General features: G+C 34.8%; 1 long non-coding RNA gene across 2 annotated transcripts; it reads left to right on the top strand.

The window, feature by feature from the left end:
• Positions 1-451: 451 nt before the first annotated feature.
• LOC132862427 (uncharacterized) lies at positions 452-3,764 on the top strand. 2 transcript variants are annotated; one of them, XR_009650028.1, is made up of 4 exons: positions 452-622; positions 2,659-2,790; positions 3,096-3,498; positions 3,663-3,764. It is a non-coding gene; the product is annotated as an uncharacterized LOC132862427 (long non-coding RNA). The 2 variants fall into 2 exon arrangements; XR_009650027.1 differs by having other exon boundaries at positions 455-622; positions 3,096-3,716.
• Positions 3,765-6,342: the final 2,578 nt, after the last annotated feature.

Below are 6,342 nucleotides of genomic sequence, written 5' to 3'. Positions count from 1 at the left end.
CCTGGTTTTTGTAAATATTGTAAATATTAGCTGTTCTTTCACTTGTCACAACCACTTGTATATACACGCAGGTTTTGCCCTCTATTTTGTTGTCCTGGTTGTTGATTGCCACATACACACCAAAGAAAATACAACCTTATCATTGCATGTTGTTGCATCCCATCCATACCCCTAAACATCTTCTGGGATCGTAACAACATGCATGCAGGGATTCACTCAAAACACATGCACAAAACACCTAAGATTGCATGAAAATGATCATACCACACACAAATCATCAGATTTTCGAGTTTAAATCATATTTTGCTCCTGAGAAGCACTTTTGTACATGCATTCAGGTTGCACAACAAACCACTAAAGGAAGGCGCCTAGAGGGCAGGCACTAAATTCCTGGGGTTTCGTTCCACGACGTAAAGTGGGTGTGTTTTCGGAGGTCTTGTGTTTTCGGAGGCACTCTTTCAAAAAAAATAAATAAATAAAAAATAAGACAGGTCACCGATCATGCGCAGAATGCTGTTTCATTTGCGCGGGCTTCCAATCCCAGGATCAACTCAGATGGATAATGAAGGAGAAATAAAAAGCAAAGCTACGATGGATAATAAAGGACAAAACTGTCATACAGGTAGATTTTATATTTTATATCAATTATGCTTCATTATCTTACAGTTAAGCTGTTTTCGAAAACAAATAAACAACCAAAAACGTTTTTGTATAGCCTATGCATCCTTCCACAGTTAAGTTATACTAAACGAATATAATAAAAAGATCATGGAGACCAAAGTAATAAACCTCATTATACTTTAATACTCTATTTATATACTTTGTTTCTATCAGACTGGATCCCAACAAATTTCAAATTCTATCTCAGGTGTTTCATTTCAAATTACATTAATATTGTTATAACTTCAGATACCTGTCCTGATCTCAGGTGTTTCATTTCAAATTACATTAATATTGTTATAACTTCAGATACCTGTCCTGATCTCAGGTGTTTCATTTCAAACTACATTAATAGTGTTATAAACTTCAGATACCTGTCGTGATCTCAGGTGTTTCGTGTCAAATTACATTAACACAGTTATAACTTCAGATACCTGTCCTAATCTCAGGTGTTTCATGTCAAATTACATTAATAGTGTTATAACGTCAGATACCTGTCCTAACCTCAGGTGTTTCATGTCAAATTACATTAACACAGTTATAATTTCAGATACCTGTCCTGATCTCAGGTGTTTCATGTCAAATTACATTAAGACAGTTATAATTTCAGATACCTGTCCTGATCTCAGGTGTTTCATGTCAAAGTACATTAACACAGTTATAATTTCAGATACCTGTCCTAATCTCAGGTGTTTCATGTCAAATTACATTAATAGTGTTATAACTTCGGATACCTGTCCTGATCTCAGGTGTTCCGTGTCAAATTACATTAATATTGTTATAACTTCAGATACCTGTCCTGATCTCAGGTGTATCATGTCAAATTACATTAATAGTGTTATAACTTCAGATACCTGTCCTAATCTCAGGTGTTTCATGTTAAATTATATTAATAGTTGTATAACTTCAGATACCTGTCCTGATCTCAGGTGTTTCATGTCAAATTACATTAATAGTGTTATAACTTCAGATACCTGTCCTAATTTCAGGTGTTTCAAGTCAAAGTACATTAACACAGTTATAATTTCAGATACCTATCCTGATTTCAGGTGTTTTGTGGCAAATTACATTAACACAGTTATAATTTCAGATACCTATCCTGATCTCAGGTCTTTCATGTCAAATTACATTAACACAGTTATAATTTCAGATATTTGTCCTGATCTCAGGTGTTTCATGTCAAATTACATTAACACAGTTATAACTTCAGATACCTGTCCTGATCTCAGGTGTTTCAAGTCAAATTACATTAACACAGTTATAACTTCAGATACCTGTCCTGATCTCAGGTGTTTCATGTCAAATTACATTAATAGTGTTATAACTTCAGATACCTATCCTGATCTCAGGTGTTTCATGTCAAATTACAATAATAGTGTTTTAACTTCGGATACCTATCCTGATCTCAGGTGTTTTGTGTCAAATTACATTAACACAGTTATAACTTCAGATACCTGTCCTGATCTCAGGTGTTTCATGTCAAATTACATTAATATTGTTATAACTTCAGATACCTGTCCTAATCTCAGGTGTTTTTTGTCAAATTACATTAACACAGTTATAACTTCAGATACCTGTCCTAATCCCAGGTGTTTCATGTCAAATTACATTAATAGTGTTATAACTTCAGATACCTGTCCTAATCTCAGGTGTTTTTTGTCAAATTACATTAATAGTGTTATAACCTCAGATACCTGTCCTGATCTCAGGTGTTTCGTGTCAAATTACATTAACACAATTATAACTTCAGATACCTGTCCTGATCTATATACATATATACACATACATATACACATACACACACACACACACACTGTATATATATATATATATATATATATATACATATGTATACACACACATACATGCATACATACATACACACATATGTATAAATGATGGTGAAATGTTAACAATGTGTTTTGTAAATAAAGTTTGTCCACAGATAAAGATTATTTTAGCTTGTTTATTAAGTTTTTCTGTTCTATTTATGTGTAGGACATGGCATCAGAGGTGAAGGATATTCTGGCACTACAAGACCCAAACCTGGTGATCAGCAAAGTTTTCAAACTGTGTATTATACAGGGTGACTTGGCCACAATGAAGGAGGGTTGCTGGCTTAATGACAAGGTAAAAGTTAGAAAAAAAATTGACTATTTACTTGATATGCCTTGGTTTATTGGGAATAATGCATCACTACATTTTTGTAAAGAAATGGGGGAATAAAGGTTTGTCCTCAATATTTTATAAAAAATTGTATAAAAATGAATAAATTGATTGCACATTCGGGCTGGGTATTGACACAAATTTAACAACCAATTCGATGCCAATAGTATCAGGTAATCAGACAATTGTTGATCATAAAGCCCTAATGCTGGATGTCACCAATGTCATGCATTCTTAATGAGTATTTTTCCCCCTCTTCTCTTTTCAAGGTTATCAACTTCTATTTGTCCTTGCTAATGAAGAGAAACAGTGATCAGCTGGGAGCCTTAAAGTCGTAGAGCCACTTTTTTCTACCCAAAGCTTCAGAGTGGTGAAGGCCATGCAGCAGTGAAGAACTGGACAAAAACTCAGGACCTCTTCCTCTTGGATCTTGTTTTTGTTCCTTTGCACCTAGGCATGCACTGGGATTTGGCTGTAAGTCATATATAAGTTGGAATCCATTGTTTTAATAATTATGTTTTTGAAAAGTGTAAAACAATATTTTTGATTTTCAGTTTGTCTTTAACTTGCCTACAGTATATTGCTTCTAACCACCAGGTAATTGGTGGTTAGAAGACCATACAGTGCTATGACTCAATGACTCAGAGACATGATGATATCTGTCATGTTGTTGTGAGTGTCTTCTTATTTTTGCTGTTATATTAACCTTTGTTCTAGGTTTATGTTCTGTAAAGCTGCTTTGAGACAATGTCAATTGTAAAAAGTGCTATACAAATAAACTTGAATTGAATTGAACTGTTATTCTGTGGCTTGATCATTCATCTTTGCATATCCAGATATCCAGATGTTTTATTTAACAGAAAGTACCTCACAAAGGAGCACAGGGTCAAGAAAGGATGCATCTTGGAGGCTTCCAGATGGACCATCGTCCGAATGAGAACTTTTGTATGACAGCATATAATGAATTATATGGGTCTACTCTGAATTAGGTGTCATTTTAAGACTAAATGTTCTGCTATTGTGTCCAGACAATTCCTAAACAGTTGAATGGCAATGACTGTGGTGTTTTTGTAAATATGCAGACTTCCTTTCTCAAGGAAAGCAATTCACATTCAGACAGGTACAACGGTGCTCCTGTTCACATTTAATCCTCAAACATTTTATTATGCTCCTGATTTATCTGTCTCTTTCTCTGTAGTGTGACATTCCACTCTTCAGAAAAGTGATGGTATGGGAGATAGTACATCAGAAGATTCTGTAAGCCCTGAAGCAACCAGTCCTTCAAACATAATGAAACATCTTATGTTCTTTTTATGTAAATTAAATTTAGTATGAAACTATGAATAATTGCAAGGGCTTTCTTTACAAGCAGTGATCTGTGGAAAAGTATGAAGATGAATAAAATCTGAGGTTAAACTGCAGATTTGTCTTGTGTGATAGAACTCATGATAGAATTGATGTGAAGTCAGTAAGCTTATTGAAGTGAAATGGGCATACCATAAATGAATAGTATATTGCGAACATGGAACATGGATCAGGACAGGTATCTGAAGTTATAACAATATTAATGTAATTTGACACAGAACACCTGAGATCAGGACAGGCATCTGAAGTTATAACAATATTAATGTAATTTGACATGAAACACCTGAGATTAGGACAGGTATCTGAAGTTATAACAATGTTAATGTAATTTGACATGAAAGACCTGAGATCAGGACAGGTATTTTATTAGTATGAATGTCACAACACACTCGCAACTGTGGAAATGTTATCTAAAATTGTAACAATAGGCATATAATTGGAAAAAAAACACCCACCGTCTTGGACAAGTAACGTTATCTGAAGCAATTTATGCAAACGGCTTTCCTCCCAATCTGCGCATGATCGTTGACCTATGCAGATTATCAAATAGGCCACGCCTCCCCGATGACACAATATCTGTTACGCTGTCCTTAAATCCCTGGAAATTAGTGCCTGCCGGCGCTAGAGCGCTGGGACTGCGGGAAACGCGTTTTCAGCTCCTGAGAAGCACTTTTGTACATGCATGCAGGGATTCATTCAAAACGCATGCTGACACCTGCTGATACCTAAGATTGCATGAAAATGATCATACCACACACAAATCAAAAGATTTCCGAGTTTAAATCATAGTTTCATCAACACATTGGCCTTTATATAACATAATACATAATATAATAGTTCATATTAAAGGCCAATGTGTTGATGAACAACCTTTCGTGCAACCTTAGATGAGCACACATCTGACAAGCTTGAGAAGGGCTGTTTCACCTTGTTTCCATGAAACATGATAGGACACAGTGTGTTTATGTCAGAAATCCCGGAAAAAAGCTTTTTTACATTATTTTATGCTAAATAATATAAAATGTAATAGTTCATTTTAAAGGCCAATATGTTGATAAAAAATGTGATTTAAACACGAAAATCTGATGATTTATGTGTGGTATGATCATTTTCGTGCAATCTTAGGTATCAGCATGTGTTTTGAATAAATCCCTGCATGCATGTACAAAAGTGCTTCTCAGGAGATGAAAAGGCGTTTCCCGCAGTCACAGAGCTCTAAGCGCGTTCCTTTAGTAGTGTTTCGTGCAACCTTATATCAGCACACATCTGACAAGCTTATAAAGGGCTGTTTCCATGAAACATGATAGGACACAGTGTGTTTATGTCAGAAATCTCGGAAAAAAAGTTTTTTTTTTTACATCATTTTATTGTAAAAAATATAAAATATAATAGTTTATATTAAAGGGCAAAATGTTGATAAAATATGATTTAAACTGGAAAATCTGATGATTTATGTGTGGTATGATCATTTTCGTGCAATCTTAGGTATCAGCATGTGTTTTGAGTAAATCCCTGCATGCATGTACAAAAGTGCTTCTCAGGAGCTGAAAACGCATTTCCAGGAGTCTCATCGCTCTAGCGCTTTCCTTTAGTGGTTTTTCGTGCAACCTTATGTCAGCACACATCTGACAAGCTTGAAAAGGGCTGTTTCACCTTGTTTCCATGACATATGATGGGACACAGTGTGTTTATGTCAGGAATCTCGGGAAAAAAGCTTTTTTACATTATTTTATGATAAAAAATATAAAACATAATATTTCAAAATAAAGGCCAATATGTTGATAAAAATATGATTTACAAACGAATATCTGATGATTTTTGTGTGGTATGATCATTTTCGTGCAATCTTAGGTATCAGCATGTGTTTTGAGTAAATCCCTGCATGCATGTACAAAAGTGCTTCTCAGGTGCTGAAAACGCATTTCCCGGAGTCTCATCGCTCTAGCGCTTTCCTTTAGTGGTTTTTCGTGCAACCTTATGTCAGCACACATCTGACAAGCTTGAAAAGGGCTGTTTCACCTTGTTTCCATGAAATAAGATGGGACACAGTGTGTTTATGTCAGAAATCTCGGAAAAAAAGCTTTTTTACATTATTTTATGGTAAAAAGTATAAAATATAATAGTACAAAATAAAGGCCAATATGTTGATAA

The sequence above is a fragment of the Tachysurus vachellii genome, chromosome 19, assembly GCF_030014155.1.
Source record: "Tachysurus vachellii isolate PV-2020 chromosome 19, HZAU_Pvac_v1, whole genome shotgun sequence".
Classification (NCBI taxonomy): domain Eukaryota; kingdom Metazoa; phylum Chordata; class Actinopteri; order Siluriformes; family Bagridae; genus Tachysurus; species Tachysurus vachellii.
This window is presented reverse-complemented; position numbering and strand designations above follow the sequence as displayed.